Here is a 21,310-nt window from a genome sequence, read left to right on the forward strand (position 1 = left end):
CCTATAAGCAAATCCGTTTTATGTCCTAATCTATTATGTAAAATTTAGCCTTCAGGTTTGTGAAGTAAATGTCAAGTTATTTGAATTGCTGTGAAATACTTTTATGGTTATTTAATTGAAAAGCTTTTATGTGGCTTTATTTTAAAAGTTGGGAACAAGAGCTTTGGAAGACCTTTAGTAAATAAAAACAAAACATAACCCAGATAATACACTTCTTCAAACACTGTATTCCTAATAATTATGTAGTATTACCATAGTTTCAGTGTAAATAACTATGGAAGGAATTGAAGTAAATATCATTTTTTTCTGTCAAATGTTTCTATTTTAGGTAGCATTAAACAAATCTAAACCTTTATGTTATATTTTGCTTTACAAAGGATCTCCAGATATCAGAAGTATAGTCTGAATTATAATTTGGCAAATAAATGACTATGAATCTACTCTTCATATAAATTAAATTGCTTTCCAACCAAATGTTATCTATTCCCAATTACATGCACATTGAAACTTCGCACACAGTGTTTTAAATTTTTCTAAAGCATACACTGGATATGTCTGCAAAATGGTAAACAAAGAAAAATTGAGTTCAAGATTAGAGTTTCTAAAAGCAATCTGTCCTTTACAAATATTTGCATTATGTAATTCACTAGAAAATAACGAGTTAAAGGAGTTCTCAATTATTGAATCTTTGTTTAAAGATTGAAACTATTGTTTAAAAATACTGCTTATTTGCAAATCTAGTTTAAAATAAATTGATAATATAACTTTATTAATTTTATCTAGCTAAGTTTATAAAAATGGCCTTTCTTTCCCTTTTCTCCAGCATTTCTGAAAGCTTAAAATATTTTCTAAATTTTAGCTTTCCCGTTATTTCCTCAGGGACATAACTTCCCAGACCTGAATAGGTCAACCTGTCATAACATTTTTATCTCTCTTTCCTAGCAATTGTTACATTGTAATTTTAGCCTTTCCCATATTAGACAGGAAGCTACATGATATTGAATTGCAAAAGATATATGGGCAATAATATTTATTGGAATATTGTTTTACTAGCCAAATCTGGAAAAAAATCAAAATGATATCCATATGAGAAATTGATAACAAAGCCTGGTTCTGAGAGATTAAGAAGCTCGACTGAGGTCATATGGATTGTGATATTCAATTATACTTTCATTTGCTCTTATAGGAATAAAATAAGAGGCTTTGTGATTTAATGGCAAAAATATTCATTCTTGTTTCAATTCTAATACAGATTTTTTGAGGTATTGATCAGTCTCTATTTTTATAAAACTGTATATTATTTATCAATATTGTGTAACCAGGTTTTATACACGTTCTAATATTCCTTCATAACCCACTGTAATATATTAGCCAAATGAACTCCATTATTGTTGAGCAGAAAATTAGCCTTCCATTTATGATTCTTAATTTTTCTTGAGTGATCTAATTTAAACTAGTCATACATTATTTTGGTTTATTAGCCAGATAATCTTCTAAGGTAGCCCATTATGCTAGATCTAATGTTCAACATATATATTGTACAAAAAGTTACATTGTAATTTTTATTTGATTCATTTTTAATTTGGTTAGTTATTTTATTGATTATAAAATATCTTTGAGATTCTAAGTCATAGAATCTGAAAACCAAAGTCTACAGAAATATGCATACTGTAGCCACTATATCGCACTACTTAGGAAATTACTACACTCTATGAAATTACTGATTACAATTTCAAATCCTCTACTTTTTATCATGGCAACCTACCAGTTATTTTTTTTCTTGTTATTCATGCAATAATTGTTTTAATGATAGAAATATTATAAATAAAAAAGAGATTAGAAAATGTTCATTCATAATTTCACTATCCAAATACGAGCAAAACTATTTTGGCATATTTTTTATTGTATTTTTCTTGTGGACGTATTTCATAAAGTTATAATTAGAGTATATCCATTATAGTAAAAAACATACACCACTCTTATTAACATAATAATTGTATACTAGAAATATTTTTTTATGTTACAATTTACTTTTTTTACCCCCCACATCAGATGGGTAATATCCCGATGTTATAACAAGGTTTGAAGGAGGCACCTTTCACACAATAGAGTGAATACCTAATCATCACCATATGAACCACAAAAGGATCGGTAACATAGTCCAGAAAGCTCTGGTGTGAGACCACCCGGGTTGGAATCCTGGCTTTACCACTTATTAGCTGGGTAACAGCTTATTACCTGTGTTACAGATATTTCATTTCTAAAATGGGAACCATAATAGTGTTTACATCATAGAGGCCTTGGTAGGATTAAATGGAATCACTAAATGCTTAAAACAGTTCTCAGCATATAGTAGATTCTCAGAAAATATTAGCCAGTAGGAGTAGTAGTACTAGTAGTAGTAGTGGTATAGTCCCCTTAAATTAGATATTTAGGCATAAAATGAATTTCTATTATTATCAAAATAAATAATGCTTTCATTTCTTTATAAAGATGTTTGTGAAGTTACCAAGCAAAATGTAACATTGAGCAAGAAATTCATGGAACCCGTGGAAAACAAGTGTCTGTACTCAAAGAACCTACACTTGAATGTGGCATACTACTTAACATTAAAAATGCACATAATGATTTTAGTATTTCAAACAAATACTCCTTATTTAACATGAAACTATGCTTTAAATGAAATTGTTAGGAAATGTCATTATGTGAAATACATAATCTATTGTACTTTCCTAAGTCATATATAGCTGAGAATTTATGGCAGCACTTAGAAAAAAAAGTGTATAGATGGGAGTGATTATGTGATTTCTGAAATTGGTCTCATGTATTTCTTAATTCCAGAAATGTGATCTTAGAGATAATGAAAGTTTTATCTCACAGGGAGAAAAATCCTCTTTTTAAAAATAACAATTTACATTTAAATAAAATACAACTGTTCATGTCATTCACTATTTACCTAAGGATACGTTAAAGGAGAAATTCAATCAGCCAAAGAGGATTTAGAGGATTTTCCTTGTATAAGACTCCTTTGTAAAGCTTAGGATTTCACTTTCTTATCCGGCAACATCACTATAGATTAATTTATGTCAAGATTTATAGCATTGCAGCTTTATTAAGCTAGAATTATTTAAGGTTAAGCTTCAATCAACACACATTTCTTGAGACTAAATTCTAGTGTGTGGCCAGACATACATTAAATTAGTCAAAATAGACTTAGATATTAAGAAAAAATTCAGAATATTCAAAATTACATGAAGTATATTGTTTGTCATGGTGCAGATATTAAGAAATTGCTGAAATGGCTTATTGTTGCTTTACCTCTGTTTACAATAGTAAAACTATAGCAATTCCCTTCAAGCTTCCATATTGCCAATAGAAAAGTGGGTATATTTCCTCTAGTTAAATAAACACATTATACATATTGCTAAAATTTATTTATCTAAACCTTTATGGAATACCTGTATAAGTTCAAAGTATGCAGACACTGGCATATGAAGATTAATAAGACTGTTCCAGCCCTAAGGGAGCTTCAGGGCGGGCTAGTAGAAAATACAAATACAATTAAAGGGATGTAAGCCAAGATGGCATTATGAATTTATACTGAAAATACAACAATAAAGGATTAAAAGAAAATGCTAGGTAGCAAGGATGAAAATCAAGATAAATAACTTTGTGCATCAGAAACTAAAAAGAAATACATAGCAGTGAGAGAGAACTGAAGCCAAGGGCAGGCTGGGCCTCAGGATGGAGCATCCTTTTTACCCTTATGATTCAAAGCTTTTCTAGTTATGGAAGAAAATTGGAGCAAAGCATAGTGCATGCAATTTAAAAGCTACAGCTTTTAAATCTCACAGTCCTGGATAGAAAAACAAACAACAAAAATCTAGATTGACAAGGGGGCCTCTGAGAGAATAAGAATACCACTAAAAAAGTTAAAATTAAAAAAAAAAAAAAGACAAAGTTTATTTAAGTGAAAAAATAGCACAAAGAGTATTAGTGTCTTGAATGACAGAAATGAGGAATTCATGAAAAATGCAGCATGAAGAGATAAAACAGATATAAAATACATAAGAAAAAATAAAAGATATGGAGAAGAGATTGAGAAATTCCAACACATCTCATAGGAGTCCCACAAAGAAAAACAAAGAATTTAGCAGAAGACATATGGCTGAAAGTTTTATAGAACTGAAGAATGGGGTTGTTGGGAAAATGGAACAATTTGGTCAGGCTCCCCCCACCTCAGGGCCGAATAGAGGCGGTTCCGTAAACATTGTGTGTGTATGGGTGGAGTGAGTGCAGCCGCACTGCGCCGCTTTGGCTGGTGTTTTACTGTCTCGAGCAACCACCCTGCGTGGCCATGTTTTTGCAGACCTGCAGCTTCCAAGGACTGTGTAGCTGGTTGCCTAGCTCAGAGACCTGCATGAAGGGGTCTGGTGACCCAGCCTGCCATGGAGGGGTCTGGTAATCCAGCCTGGCATATGAAGGGTTTGTGACCCAGTCTGTGAATGGGCTTGAGGGGTCTGGGAGCTCCAGACCCAGCCCTAGCTCAACCATCAGCCCAGTAGGTGCAGGATTACCGGCAGGTAAAAGAGCCCAACAATTAGCATGGTTGCCTAGCCTTACAATTGGCATCACGAACAGGATTAAGAGCTAGACAATTGGCACTGTGGGCAGGATTTGAGACATTAGCCTTTCAGTAGCCCTTGTTGTAGCCAGCCAGGGGTGATTATTCAAATTGAAAGCCCATACTGAGAGCCAAATAGAATAAATAAACACAATCCTTAACTGGTCACACTATGGAAAAAAACAATGGAGTTGATGGTAAGATACAATTCTGAAAACTACCCAAAAGGAAAACAGATTGCTTGCATGGGAAGATAAAAAAAGATTTCTTAACAACAAAGTGATTAAAAGGAATAATGTCTTAAAGATTTTGTATGAAATAAACTGTTAGCCTATAGTTTTATACAAGCTAAGGTAAATTGTATGTATGTATGCTAAGCTATACTTCAAGAGTAAAGGCAAAAAAGAAACATTTTCAAATATTCAAAAACTGAGTTTACAATCCACAAATGTTTATTAAGTACGTTTCTTCAGCAAAAAGATTTGAAAGCAAGGTAATTTAAAAATGTATTGGCCAATATATTTAGCTACTGGCTTTAAATAAACCTATAGTTTTATTTTTTAAAAAACAGGCTAAAGTGGAAAACATGCTAGCAGTATAATTAAAAGTTAATATGTGAGTACCTTATGAAACAGTGTTCTATTCCTAGGTTTATACCCAATAGAAGTGTGTGTGTGTGTGTGTGTGTGTGTGTGTGTGTGTGTGTGTGTTCTCCAAAAGACAATGTACTAGCCAAAAGTAGGAAATAGAAAAAATGTGGAAATTACCATAATAGCTCTAAGTAGTAAATATTCATCAACAATTGAATTAATAAGTAAACTGCCATGCAATTTATACAATGAAATACTACAAAATAATAAAAATGAATAAAACACCATTCATACAATATCGATTATTCTTAAAAAACATAATGTTGAATAAAGAAGACAGAAAAAATCCATTGTAACTGATTCACTCATATAAAGTACAAAATGACAATAAAAAATTCTGTGCTGGTAAAAGTCAGGATGTGGAGGTCTCAGTATGTCCATGAAGGGAACACAAGGGGGACTTCTGGGGAGGTGGTAATGTTCTGTGTTCTTAATCTGGGTGCTGTTTACATATGTGTGTTTGATTTGTGAAAATTCATAGAGCTGTACAGCTTTGAGATATACACCCTGTTTATATACATTATACTTTGGTAAAAATTTATATAAAAAAACAGGTGTAACTGAAATTCTGAAGAAAAGAGCTTGGAAGATGGGAGGAGGAGTCTCAATGAGTAGTTTAAATATGCTAAGATTCTTGTCTTATTTAGTAGCTAGGTAGGGGTTAAACTTTAATCTCTGATAGAGATTATATGTGTGTGTGAATGTGTGTACAATAACTGTGTTCATTAAAAATGGAAAGGTATGGGCTGGCCAGTTAGCTCAGTTTGTTAGAGTGCAGTGCTGATAACAACAAGGTCGTATCCCCACACCAGCCAGCTGCCAAAAAAAAAAAAAAAAAAAAAAAAAAACCCATAAGGGTGAACACTGAAAAACTAGAAATGCATTTCAGATATACACAATTAGTTGAAGGAAAAAAGAGCACGTGAAAATCACTCAAAGAAAGCAGAAAATGGGAATAACAACACCACAACCCCAGAAATAAAAAATAAAAGGCATACTAAGCAGAAACCCCAAATAAGACTAAGCAGAAACCCAAAATCAGTCTGAATATTATTGATAATTGTAAATTGATTAAGGCTTCCTAATAGAAGCCAACATTATTATATTTGATTAAAAAACAAACTGCTACTCTCATAAAGACAATACCTTAAAAAAGACAGAGAAAAATTAAATATAGATATGGTAGGCAAATATTAAACCTTATGTCAAAATATTAATTTCAGGCAAGAGAATTTAAGAAAAAAATCTATAAGGATTTTTTTTAAAGAGAATAATACATTATCCAAAAAGAACAATCTATAAAGAATATAACACTGAGTATTTGTAGACAGCTTTCAGAACAGATAAAGCAAAACAAAATCATAGGGAGAAATAGATAAGTTCAAACTCATGATAGGATATTTTTATTTTATTTCTGATGGGATATTTTAATAAGCTACTATCAGAAATGGAAAGTTCAAACAGTCAAAAATTTTGAAAAGGACATAAGACTTGAACAAGTCATCTCAAAGCCTTGATTAATACCCCTGTAGCAAACAGAACATATCTTCTTTTCAAACACATAGAGTGTTATGAAAGTTGGCCACTTATTACATTGCAAAAGAAAGTATCTATTTCCAAAGAATCAGTTCAGTATAAACTCCATTACCGCACCACAGTGTGACTGAATTAGATATCAGCAATAAAAATGAAGTGATGGAGTTTGGATGTGTCATCCCCTCCAAAACTCATGTGGAAATTTGATCTCCAATGTGGCAGTGCTGGAAACGGATTGGGTCATGGGGGCAGATCCCTCATGAATAGATTAATGCTCTCCCTGGGGGAGGTGGGATCAATGAGTGAGTTCTCACTTTATTAGTTCCCGTGAGAGCTCATTGCTTAAAAAGACCCTGGTACCTTCTATCTCTCTCTTGCTTCCTCTCTCTTGCTTCCTCTCGCCATGTGACCTGCTTGTACCCACCAGCTGCCTGCAACTTTCCGCCATGAGTAGAAGCAGCCTGAGGCCCATGCCAGATGCAGCTGTCCTAGAATCATAAGCCAAATAAACCTCTCTTCTTTATAATTCACCCAGTCTCAGGTAATCTGTTACAGCAACATAAAACGGACTAAAACATGAAGAAAAATATGTTTAAAAACAGAGAAACTTATTCCTAAATATCTAACAGGTTAAAGAGAAACTCATGATGGAGAGTAAGAAATATATAAGTCTGAGGGAAAATGAGTCTGAGGAATCCATCTAAATCTGTATTAACTGTGAAAATTATAGTGTTAAACTTATTTATTTAAAACTAAAATAAGGGGGAAAGTTATTTAAGTATTTATCTCTGGAAACTGTGTAAAGAACAACGAAAAAAAAGTAGAAGAATGAAAAAATAAAGAGTAGAGGAGAAATTAAGAGAAAATAAACAAAAATACATGGAGTATTTAAAGCTGGTTCTTGGGAAGTTTAGTAAAAGAAACAATGTACTTGCAGAAGTGAATAAGGTTTTGTTTTGTTTTGTTTTTGAAAAGAGCAGGGACTATTTAACTGTGAAGGGGAATCATAGTGTAGATCAGAGCATAAATATCATTTGCAAATACTATGAAAACTTTAAGGAATGCAACTTCAATACATTTGAAAAGTTAGAGAAAATTGACAATTCTCATGAAATAAAATAGAATTCCAAAATAGACTTGAGTAAAATAGGAATCCTGAGTAAGTTGACAATTTTCAAGAAATTGAACTGGTAATAGTCAAACATTAACTCTTCCACCTTTGCCCCTGGCAAAAGATACCAGACCTAGATGTTTTTCCCAAGGAAACTCTACCAAACATTCAAAGAACATATTATTCCCATTTTTTAATAATTATTTCAATATTAAATATAGATGTAAGCCACATCATTAAATTTGTTAGTATAATTTTAACATGTATAGCAGTCAGGAAGAAAAAACATTATAGACTAATTTCACATATAAACATATAGGCAATATGAAGTCCTAAAAAAATTAAAGCAAATCTAATCTGGCAGCATATTATTATTTTTATTATTTATATATATATTATTTATTTATTTATTTATTTCGAATATTCATGAGATAGAAAGCTGATTGCCCCCACTCCTACTGGCAGCATATTTAAAAGTTTCTTAAACTTTTGAACATTATGACCAAGTAGAATTATTATTTTTAAAAACAGTTATATTTCTTAAAAGCCTAGTAGTCCCAGAATTTTCGTGCCGGAAAGAATGAGAATTGGGTACAGGGCTCTAAAACCGCTACTGGATGTAGTAAGAAATGAATCTTTCTGAAATTACAGCAGCAGTTCTGCGACTAGATTAAGTGACTTGGAAAAAAGCAAAGAGATATGTGCAATGGTAAAAAATAATTACAGCATTTCTCTGGAACCAATGCACCCTAAAGATGCATACCAGAAGAGGTAGTAGATACAATTCCCTGTAAAAGGGCCTATCAACAGTAGAGAAACAGCTTCTCATTTTTGAAAAAAAAAATTAAAATAACAAAAATATTAGAGCATGGTGTTATGACACCAAGGTCAAGAGTTAGGGTCCCTGCATCTGCTAGCCACCAGAAAAAAATCAAACGGAACATAAATGATGTATACTAATTAGGCCTACATGAAAGAGAAAATATTAATATTCTTTTGTTAGGAACTGACCAAGTGTAGTGCTCTGGCTCTGGCTTGGAATCCTGCCAACATCACCAATTGTCAAGCTCTTAATCCTGTTTGTGACGCCAATTGTAAAGCTACACTACTACACCAGTTGTCGGGCTTTGTTACCTGCCAATAATCCTCTACCGAATGGGCCAATTGTCAAGCTAGGGCTGTGTCTGGGGCTCACAGACTCCTCAAGCCCATTCACAGACTGGGTCACAAACCCTTCACATGCCAGGTTGGGTCACCAGACCACTCACATACCAGGCTGGGTCACCTGGTGACCCAGGTCTTTAAGCTAGGTAACCAGCAAACAGGTCCTTGGAAGCCATAGGTTCAAAAGCATGGCCATGTGGAGCACAGCCACCAGAGGCAGTAGTCAGCCAGCCTGCTTCACAAACTCTGAAGAACACAAGAATAGCAACAAAACTAAAAGATACATTGGCATGCATATGCACTAACTCCACATATACACAATTTGCTTACAAAGGATGTGCTGAACTGCACCCAACCAGACCCAAGTTGAGGGTCCTGACCAAACCATTCTATTTTCCCAACACCAAGCTTTGATTTGAGAATCTTATGTGAGTATACTCTTCTATTGTGAGTAAGAGAAAGTGCAATTGTCTTAGAGAAAACTTAAATTAAATGATAGAGAATAGATTTAATGAGCCATCTTTAATAAACTGGACCTATTTCATTTATCAAGAGTTAACTGGAGAATAGTAATAAATATTTTCAAGTGTTCTTATCAGTTTCATTTTGAGCAATTTGTGGCCAGCATTAAAAATAAAACTGCTGCAAAAGTCACTCACTATAACTAAAGCGGAATAAATTACTAACATAAAAACTTTGAGGACTATAAAATAAAGAATATATTTGTGTAATGTTCACCTCTAAAGATCAGTTGAAGAGTGTCAATATTGAATGGTTTGTTTATAGACTGCATGATGTCAGGGCCCCAGAAATGGCAATCTGTAGAAATTCCATTTTGAAAAAATACAATCCATGCCCCACTTACTTCTACAAAGAATTGGAACCAGCAGGGTTCATTTCAACTTTGTATTTCTGAACTCATTTTTTCTCATATCCATATCACATTTATCATGAAGCTGTATGAATTTTAAAGCCCATTTTAAACTAAATTGCCTGACTGCAGCATTTGTTTTGAAGATACTTATATATTTAAATGCTTTGATAATCCTTTTGTTTCGTCAATAAACAAACAAAAGAAGTGGAACAGTTTAGGAAAATAAAAGAATTACTAGTCTTTTTCTTAAATGGGATAGCTTCAGGGAAAGAAGGGATAGACTGATTATATCAAATGGCAGAATTTAGCTGTGAAGATTTAGTGCACAGGGACTATCTTGCCACGTTCTTTTCTATGTCTCTCCATTTCATATTATAAAATTTTGTTTTGGGCAGATAAAGTGGTGCCTATTGTTGATTGTGGGTATCTGTACGTGGGAAATTGTGATCAGAAATAAATCTCTCAAGGAAAGCCTTTGTATTCTCTCCGTTATTACCTATTGGCACTCTCTGTTACGGGACACCCAGGAGCTGACATTTATGTCTAACCTTCTAGATAATGGATTGACATGGCTGTTTAATCTTTTAAGGAAATATGAAGACTCCTGAGATTACATTTCTATGCCTTTGTAAATCATGTATTAGTGGTATTAAGATACAAGAGGATGTTTTTTCAAGCTCTATTACTTGCACCAGCCAGATATTTAATATAGTTAATAGTTAATATCATCATACCATTATTTGGTTTATAAAAGTGACAAAATATTAAAGGAGTTAATTCCCACCTATTTCTTAAGGCCAGTGTGAGTGTAAAAATTTGGGGGGAAATTCAGAACAAGGTTTAAAATTATAGTAATTGTCTAGCTATATAACATGTTTTTTTCTTTTTATTGAGTGTGGAAATTAACTATGTGACCTTCTAGAACAGGGCTTTTCAAACTTAATTGTGACACAAATCACCTGGGGATCTTTTAAAAATGTAGAGTCTGATCCAGTAAATCTGGGGAGGGACATGATGTTCTGCTGATGTATTGCAGATACATCAAACAAGCACTCAAGTGATATTGATGGTGCTGGTCCCTGGACCACACATTAGTAGCAAGTACAGAGCGAGTGGAAGTTTGTGACCTAGGCTCCAAGGGTAAGCCTCACAATTTGTATGAACTATATGAAACTGTGTGCAATATGTGTGCATTTTCAAGGGAGAGTACTCAAAATTTTTATCATATTCTCAAGACTTGGGTGACCTATTGCTCTGAGTATTGATTAGTATTTCCTCACTAGGTTCCTTGTATTGCTGGTCCCATGATAGAAGCACTGAAAAGTTTGGGAAACTCAATATACTTTACCTCTCTTTTGAATATTTAAAATGAAATTAATGTATTAAATACTTCAAGAAATCCTAGAGTTATTATTTCTATTTCACTTTCTTTAACCTAAGTGTTTCCTAAACTATTTAGTAATAGAATTCTTTTTCTCAAGTTTTACCAAATAATGTTCTATGAACAATGAAACAAGATACTGGTTCATGTTAAACAAAAATTACTATCTGGATCTCTGCTTTTCCCTCCTGCTTTTTAGCTGCCTTTCTGTGTGACTCATGTTGGTTCAGATGATCTGTCTAATACACCGGCCTCTCAATCTCATGGCTTTTTCATTTCTTATAATCTTAGTCTTTAGCATTATCATAGTCACCTGTCTATGGTCATGATTACCAATAAATGTGATTCCTTTAAAATCTTTATTTAAAGATCCATCTTTTTTCCCACCACTTACTTATCTTCCCAATCACATATTCTCCAACACTTTATGTCAAATTAGTTTTTATCATATTGGGACATCCAATACATGTTTTCTTTTATCTGTCAGGTCTTTGTTTCTTCTCTTACTCAGCTTAGATTTTGTAAGCTTTCACTATAATTACTCTTGTACTTAGATCCACAATTTCACCCTACGAAGCATCCTTGCCCATGTTATGTTACCATCCAAGTGGTGTGTGTTGTCAGTGACTGGCTGATGTGATGGTATATTTTCTCCTTGCCTCAGTTTTGGAGAATTCTTGCAGGGCTCCTCAGAGTTTTATTTGAAGGCTCAGTGGGTCAGCTTCTTTTGCACAACTCTGCCTTCTTCATTACCTTCTAGGTGGGTGTCTCTTGGGAGAATTCCCTCAACAAATCTGCATGTAGTTCTTCATGTAAGAATCTGTTTCCAAGAACCAATCTAAGATCCACCCCGTCTAAAACTGTACCTCTCCCATATTTATCTCCAGTCACTCACCTGGCTTTATTTTCTTGACAGTATTTATCACCATCTGAAATTATAGTACTTACCTGCTCCCTGGTATTTTGTCATTATTCTGTAATAGAATGTCGGCTTTCTCAGGTTAGGAACTGTGTCTTTCTTGTTCAGCACTCTCTCTCAAGCACCCACATTATTTCTATCTAATGGTAAATCTTGTAAATATTTGTGAAATGAATTTATGAATTTTGTATTTATGTAAAAATTGATCCACTTATAATTATCACACTTATAATTACTATGTTCGAAAGAGTTTTTAAGGATAATTCTGTAATAAGTATAATAATGATACAAACTTAATTTGCTTATAAGTGTTAGAGTTTTGATGTACCACAAAAAAAAAAAAATCAGAGAAAAGCACAAAATCAAAATAAGTTAAAGGAATATGCTCAACACTGCCTTTGCAATAAACATTTAGAGAATGTAGTCTTATATGTACATAATTTGTTTAACATTATTTTGCTTATTATGCTGGTCTATTTTTAAAAATCAGTGATTTTATTCAAGATGTTAAGAAGGACTTAGGAACGAGGGACACATTATTTAGAGAAGGCCTACTTTACGTAAGAAAAAAAAATTAGGTATGTTAACATATCTCTCTTAATTTTCAAACATTGTTTGCAAATATGACATCATTATTTGCAGACTGAGTGTAGAAGAAATGGAAACCGAGAGAAGCTAAATATCTGTTTAAGGTCACACACATACCCTATAAAATAGGAAATTCAAATTAATACCCTATTCCCACTCCACAGTCAGACAAGTCAACATGTTGTTTCTTATAACCCCCTGGCATGATTTTAGTTGAATAAAGGCATGACATCTGGCTGTCCTGAGGCTGTCAGAATTGTGTAGTGAAAAGAGCCCAAACTCTGGAAGTGGTGAGCCTGGGCTTCTAATCACAGATCTGCCAGTTGTGAACTTTGCCATCTTGGGTGATTTACCTCACCCCTCACACCTCTACACTCTTGGATAAAATGAGGCTCACTGATCTTAGAGTCCCACTAGTTTCAAATGCTCACTGATGGAGTAAGTCTTGGGAAACGCAGGCATTTTAAGACCAACACCAGGGTAAGAAAACATCTTAGAAATACAGTGTACCTTCCAGATGCAAGTAGTGGCTCTCTGGCAGATGGAATGGGGTATCTGGTGATGGTAGAAGTAGGCAAAAGACGAAAATCTGGGCAAATGATCTGTGACAGGATCCTGAAAAGGATTATTAGTGATTATTCTAGAAGGCAGGGGAAACATATTGACATTGAACCCAAGTGCAGGTAATATGTGGAGAGGCAGAGGAACAGGCCAGCAGGATGGCTGTTCAGTACACAGAATTGTCTCAGCCCAAGTTCTGTGGATCAGAGGTAGACCCCATTCTAGAGGGGCAATTGTGCTAGACAGGGCATGAGGCCAAGGCCCAGAAGCCTCATGTGCTAGCACTAGGGCCTATTATCGGCCCTAGTGGAACTAGCATACTCTTGATTTGGTACTGGGTTGCAAGGTTAACCAAATAAAAGTTCTCTGGTTTTCCTAGAGCTAGGCTTGAGTAGGTACCTAAAGAATGTTGGAAGTGCTGGAAAGAGGAGAGTGGCCTTATCTAAAGAAAAACTATTCTGTGAAAAGCAAGCTGGTCTGGGATCTTGACTTCACCTGAATGGTAATTATTTTCACCGAGGTTTTTCCCAAGGCCAAGGCTGACTGTTTTATCTTTTTGATCTGATTTTTGCAGTAGAGTCATCCTTAAATGTATTTAATTGCTTAGAAATCTTTCCTCAATAGTCCTGACTGCAGCAACTTGTAATTAGAACATTCAGTAGCATAGATTATTAATCAGAATAGCACAGAGCAAGCCAGGCTACTGAAAGAGTAGAAAACATAGCTTGTGGTGAGAAGTGGGAAAGGTCAAGGGCACTTGGTGAGTCCTGATGATGGAGGTTTCCAAGGGCAGAACTAGCAGTATCCAAGCACTCTATGAGGGTTTCCTTAGGAGAAGACAGAGAATAAGAGGTCACTGAAATACCTATCTAATTATGTATAATCAGGTTCTTGGTTTCAGATGCTATATTTTTAAGTTTTATAGTGTTTACCTAACTTTTACAATTTTTAAAAGAAAATGATCAATCGTCAGTTTTGTTTTTTGTTTTTTTAAATTTATTTTATTTATTAAATAAAAATTGATTATACATATTTTGGGGGTCCAGCATTGAGATATGTTGATTAAATAAGTATTAATAGCATATATATTGTTACAAATTGTAAATATTCTTTATGCCCCTTGTCCAATCTCTCCCCCTTCCCCCCACCCCCCCCCCCTCTAATTACCCTAGATTTCTTCTCTCCTTCTGAAAGAATAATTGTTACTCTGGTAATTTGTTGCCTAGATGATCTGTCCAATGCTGAGAGGTGTGATCAGGTCCCCCAATATTATCACAGAGCAGGTGCTTCTTCTGTCACTCTGGAATGGGCTTTGTAGAGAGAGACATCCTCTTCTTTCTTTATCTCTGCTGGTGACTCTCCTTGTGTCAGTGCACTCCAGTGGTTGGTGGACCATCTGCTTGGTGATTATGGTGTCTAGCTGCTTTCACGGTAGCCATGGTTACCATGGTGGCTGTGGTGGGCCACCCACATGGAGGTGAAATTTTTGGCAAGCTCCTTGGTGCTGGCAGTGTGCCTGGTTGTGGGGTGTGTCTGGTCCCCTTCTCCATGCCTCTGGTCCTCAGGCAGGCCCTCAGGCACTGGTGTGGTGTGCCTGGTTATGGGAGGTCAATCTTCAGTTTTGTTTTGCTGTTTTACACATAAACCAAATGTCTCTTTGTGACCCATTATACGGTTATGGTCTCACTGTAATCAAAAACTATATAATTTAAGTTCTGGATTTCTCAAAGCATTTTCAAGTTAAATTTCATGGAATCAAACTTGATAAATTTTATATCTAACACACTGCACTAGTATGTATAGCTATACATTTTTTTATGATAATATTATCTTTCCTGGTTTCCCCACAGTAACTACTGATCCAAGAAAAATCCCAGGTTCATTCCTAGTCTTATTTTAAAATATATTTCTATCATGGTGAATAAATTCTGTGTAGAATTTAGATTGAAGAGGATCAGATGAGGTGAGGTGAGAATTAAGGAAGCATAGTAGGTGGTCCAAGAGCATGAAGCCAAATTAGGGAAATACAAATTCTCAAATCCAGAAAGTTTTCCTTTGAACTCTTATTATTACTCAAACTCTCTCAGGGATTTCTTATATGAAGCAACCTTCAATAACCATGTTTTAAGAGTCAAGTTAACTATTTGGTACATAAGAGACACCTAGAATACCCAGAAAATGTCAATAGAAGTAGACTTGACAGAATAACAATTAGGCTGATGGAATAACTCCAGAATTATTACCATAATTTTATTTTGGAGCAGAAAAAAAACATTTCCAATGCTTTTTGAGGTTATTTCACATATTCTTGTTCAACTTAGGTGTCAGGATTCTGTCAAGTAAGTAGAATATGTGTGCTTGTGGCCAGCTCATATAGATAAGGAATAGAACTCTCTGGCGTATTAGTCCATTTGTGTTGGTATAACAGAATACCTGAAACTGGGTGATGTATAAAGAAAAATGGCATTTATTGCTTACAGTTTCTGAGGCTGGGAAGTCCAAAATACATCTGGTGGTGGTGACAGTGACTCAGGGGTCTCACATTACAAGTTGGTAGAAGCAGAGAGAGCAGAAAGAGAGAGAAAGACAGACTCTCCTCTTCTTTTAAAGCCCTCAGAACCATGCCACTGACCATCTTTTTTAATCCATTCACTACTGCAGGGTCCTACAATCCAATCACCTCTTCAAGGCTCCACCTTTCAATTACCATAATAGGATTTCCCACCCTCTTAACAGTCACAGTGGGGGCTAAGTTTCTAATACATAAAACTTGGGGGACACAATTCAAGCTTCAGTGAGTTTTGGGGGGACATAATTCAATTCACTACATCTGGTTAAAGATATCTCTTCTTTCTAGTCTGTAAATTATATATTCATTTTCAGCCAGGTTACTACACACTGTTCTTTTAAAAGGTTTAATGTACTTGTTAGACTTATGAATTACAGTCATTGACATTTTAGTTTAAATTTCTTTAATCCAAATGTTGATTGCCAAAGCCATTTGCACTAAGGAGTGAGAATATTATTATAATAATAAATGGAGAGTAGGAGGAATATTTATAAACCAAGAAGACTTTTATGGCAGACCTAAGTAGGATACTTTGGATAGCTTAAGAACAATTAAAATTTGGGGGTTGAAAGAAGGGACATTAGACAGTGAGATAAAGCTAGAAGGATACCAAAGAAAATCTTTGTCCACTTTACAATTTTCACCTGACCCTGTGCCATTGAGAATCATCTCAGTGTCCCCTCTGTTATGTGGTGAAGTTTTTATTTCGTGATTAAAATATGACACACACTCTATCAAGAAATAATTGGATGAACTATAATTTTACATTTGAGGGAGAAAAGAAAAAAAGGCTGCCATTTGAAAAATGAGAAATTAGTTCAAAATGGAGATTTAAAAAGTAATTTGAAAGTGTTAGGATGGAACTGAAAATAATCAGTGAAAATACTTTTAAATAAGTAAAAGTTGCTAGAGTGGTCTTTTAGCTTCAAATAAAATATGCCTGGTATCAAAGCCACAGCTAATTAAAGAACTAAGAGAGAGAAGGAATATTCAAATATTTGGAGTAATCTAAAAACAGCAATGTTGAAGAATTTAATTATTATTATTACTATCATCAGGGCTAGGTATTCTCCCTGTAGTATTTGATATTGTATAGAAGCAGATCTATCTGCTTGATACATACATGGACTGCTTTAAAACTGAAGTGGTGAAGTAGTAGTAAATGTCACTGAAATATGGTTTTTAGATGTGGTTTGGGTAGAACTGAGAGTACATAATAAAAAGGATGAATTGACTCAAATCTTCCTTTCCTGTTTTCTTTAAGCAGTTGTTTAAATTTCCTATATGGTTAGAATACATGCACTTTCGAGAAAGCATTCTGATGAAAGTAATTGGGTATTTTCCACTATCACATAAATCTGTGAGCTGGTGTTTGATATTCTTGGAAAGTGAGATGACAGGCACTTATGACTATCAGAGGGGCCTTGTAAACAGAAAATTCACAGTTGTTTAATAAGGCAATTTAATGAGTTCTAGATAAATAAAATCCTTCAAAAGAAAATTTTGTTCAGAAATCTTTTAAAACTTAAGAAAGCAAACATATCAACACAATCTACTTTTGCTATGAAGAATATGTACAGAATAGTCCTGGAAAACTTACCTATACCATTTTTCACAGTGACATAATTATACTAGAGCAGCAGCATCAAGAAGTGGTTTACAGCAAAAGCTCTTGAGTCGAACTTCTGAGTTCAGTCCTAGCTCTACCACTTAATATCAGTATTTGAACGTGGACCAGGTTACTTGATTACTGTTTGCCTCTGCTTCTTTGATAAGAATGAAGGTAATAACAGTAATTATTTCTTTGTGTTCTTTGGAAGGAGATAATAGTATATGAATAGTGCCTTGTACATACAAGTACTCAAGATTAGCTTATTATTATAACTATAATGGCTTTTCTTCATACAATTTCAGCTTTAAAGATTAGGAAATTGATACAGAAAACAAATTTATATAAATTTTGATATTTTCCTGGAACACTGGAAACTCAGACAACAAGAAAGCTTGTAGAACAAGTATATTACATGAATAGTGGCCAGGAAAAAAAAAACCTTTCAATGGACACAAGAGCCCCACAGTATTTTGTATTTTGTATTCCATTCTCATTCATTGTGGTGGTGAAGAAAAGTACCTAAAAATGAAGAAATGAAAGATCAAAGGGTCTCAGTCATTACTTCTCCATCACACTAATGGGTTACGACTGCTACCTATTCTAAATGACGTTTCTCAAAGGGGATGCAGGCCTCCTTTGGGAGGAGAGTGAGTATAGTTAAAAAACATTCCTCAAAATGATTCTCATGTGTTCTTAACCTTTTGTTAATTGAGCTTAGCTGCCAGTCCACAGTATCCTTTCTTGTTCTTTATGGATAGATGTTATTATTAATAGCACTTACAGAGAAACCTGCTTTTGTCTCCCCAAACCATAATGCTAGTTAAATGTCTCTTTCCATTGTGTAGTAAAAACTAAGAGTTAAAATGTATATATACTCAGACAAGTCAGTCTGAAAAGATGCTACTTTCAAAATATGATCAACACAGCCCTGGTGGTCAGTATGGTTGGGAGGAAAAGGTGTGACAAATCTAGTCACTGGAATTCTGACTAAGAGAACAGAGCTGGAGAAAATTAGAAAACAAGGAGGTTTAGTTTGAAATCTGCTGTAAGAGGCAGGTTGCCAAGAAAAAGCACAAGCTTGCAAGCCAGTGCAGCACAAGACAGAAACACTGGACGTCTGAGTCCAGTACATTCTAATGTACTGCTTAAATGTAGAGTGCAGAGAAAAGAACAGGAAATGCAGATAGCAGTGCCATCCAGAGAAAGGCTCCAGAGAAAAAGTTCAAGAGATATTTATGTAGTTTTGAGTTGGGAAAATGAATAGAATTCTTGCATCACTCATAATTTTAAAGAGAAGAATATTGTGCACAAATGGAATGCAAACAGCAATAATGAGGGTCAATAGAACTACTTCTGAGATATGCCTTATGGTGGAAGAGACATCATCACCTCCTTAAGGAAGCAAAAAAAAAAAAAAAGAAAAGAAAAAAGAAAAAAAGAGTAGCAAACACTTGAAATTAGGTGGTTTAAAGTTAATTAAAAAAAAGTTATTTGGAGCTCTCCCCATTACATATTTCTTCCTAAATAATTCCTTTATTAATTGAAATAATAACATGATTTATTGAGTATATATTATGTGTCAGACATTAGGTCAATCATTACCAGGTCATAGATAAGCTAATTTAACCCCACAAACTTAGTTTTTCATTTTGAACATTCTATCCAAAAGCTTGATTAAGTCTAAGATAGAGTTTTGTAGCAAGGAGTGCAGCCATGGTTATCCTAAAATGTTTTTCATTCCAATAAATTTATTGGAATCTGTGTACAGAGCCTCATTTGTTATCCATTATAACAATGTTAAACCCTGATTGGTAATACCATTGAAACAGAGTCCTTTAAACAATTGCTTAGCTTTTCTGTATCTCTTTCTACTTAATAAGAAAGATTTTTACTCAATCCCACAAAACTCACCCTGGTCTTAGGGCATCACAGCCACTTTTGGCCTCCACACACAACCCTCTTGGAATGTTCTGCCTGTAGCTATTTTTCTTGGATCTAAAATGTAAATGTCTTCATAAGCCATTTTCTAAGATAACATTTAGCAATATGCTGTTGCTTTTATATTTATCATTTAACTTAATGTCTTCTTTCTTTCTGCAGACTTTAAGCTCAAAACAGTCAGGACTGCAAAAAATATTATTGCTATTTACTTTGAAATTAGCAAAGTGCTCAGCACATAATAGAAACCTAATAAATATGTGCTAAATGTATAAATGAAGCAGATTATATAGTACCTGTCTTATTATTGTTGATATATTAGCAAGTAATCAATGGAATAAAAATATAAGAAACAATGCCAATGTACAGTGTTCATTTCAGCAACTTTTATCAAGTGCTTGTTATATTCATGGTGCTGTTTTTGGTGCTGACGATTTAAAAAATGAAGAAGGCACAGTGTTTTCCCTCAAGGAGCTCATAGTCTAGGAAGCAGATATATAGCTGAAGAGAAATAAGAGCATCCAGAGCATTCATAAACTCTGTGCATCTGATTGATAGTTTTGATAATCATGAATAAAACAATTAAATTCAGTATAGTCTCTTTAATATTATATAACTATTGGGTTAGTGGTTACTTTCATATGTTCCGTGAATTATAAGTAACATAAAATATAGCATGAAATATTAACAGCCATTATATTTATCAAATGAATTTTATCTGAGGTACTTCACATCCATGTGCAATGAAATCAGTTACTGTTTTTTTAGAGATATTTTAATTACCTCTTCAAATGTACCTTTCAAACTGAGTAAACTCACAGTATAGACATTACGTGTTCTCCATTTTGAGTGTTTTACCCTAACTTACTGGGATCAAGAAATAAGTGATTGTTTTAGTCCATTTTGTGTTGCTATGACAGAAATACCTGAGACTGGGTAATTTATAAAGGAAAGAGGTTTATTTGGCTTACGATTCTGGGACAGCTGCATCTGGCATGGGCCTCAGGCTGCTTCTACTCATGGCAGAAAAACAGGAGGCAGCTGATGGGTACAAGCCGATCACATGGCGAGAGGAAGCGAGAGAGAGAGAGAGAGAGAGAGAGAGAGAGAGAGAGAGAGAGAGAGAGAGAGAGAGAGAGAGAGAGAGAGAGAGAGAGAGAGGTGCCAGGGTCCTTTAAACTATCAGGTCTCACAGAACTAATAGAGCGAGAACTCACTCATTAATCCCCCCGCCCCCAGGGAGAGCATTAATCCATTCATGAGGGATCCGCCCCCATGACTCAATCAGTTTCCAACACTGCCACATTGGGGATCAAATTTCCACATGAGTTTTGGAGGGGACAACACATCCAAACTCCATCAATGATGATAATGAAAAACCTAGGCGAGTGACTGGATAAGTTGAGTTATTCTCTTTACTACTAGAAAAAGGAAAAGAAAAATAAAAAGAAGAATAATTTAACGACGTGACCAACTTACAAAAGTAAAACCAAAATACAAACAGTAAATGATATTTGCATGTATACTAGATGCCAGGTATCATGTTTTTATGTGTATTTTAATTTAATTCTTACAGCAGTCTCAGAGACTGTAAATCTTATTAACCCCATTTTATTAATGTAGAAACTAATGTTTAGAGATATTACCTCATCCAAGTTTATAGAACTAGTAAGTAGCAAAGCCAATACAGTAATCCAGGACTCTGACCATAAGGCCACATACTTTATCTGTGCTTTAATGCCTCTTTGTGTCCTATTGTTGCTCTATGTTCTGACATACCTTG

The 21,310-nt window shown here is 34.5% G+C and overlaps 1 protein-coding gene and 1 non-coding gene across 4 annotated transcripts in view; one reads left to right on the plus strand and one right to left on the minus strand.

Moving 5' to 3' along the window:
• CTNNA3 (catenin alpha 3) overlaps positions 1-21,310 on the plus strand; it is a 1,664,900-nt gene that overhangs the window by 1,165,746 nt on the left and 477,844 nt on the right. The gene's annotated exons all lie outside the window — the stretch shown is intronic.
• LOC134382882 (small nucleolar RNA U13) lies at positions 2,047-2,149 on the minus strand. The gene has a single exon (XR_010024142.1). It is a non-coding gene; the product is annotated as a small nucleolar RNA U13 (small nucleolar RNA).

Source organism: Cynocephalus volans, chromosome 7 (assembly GCF_027409185.1).
Source record: "Cynocephalus volans isolate mCynVol1 chromosome 7, mCynVol1.pri, whole genome shotgun sequence".
In the NCBI taxonomy this organism is placed as follows: domain Eukaryota; kingdom Metazoa; phylum Chordata; class Mammalia; order Dermoptera; family Cynocephalidae; genus Cynocephalus; species Cynocephalus volans.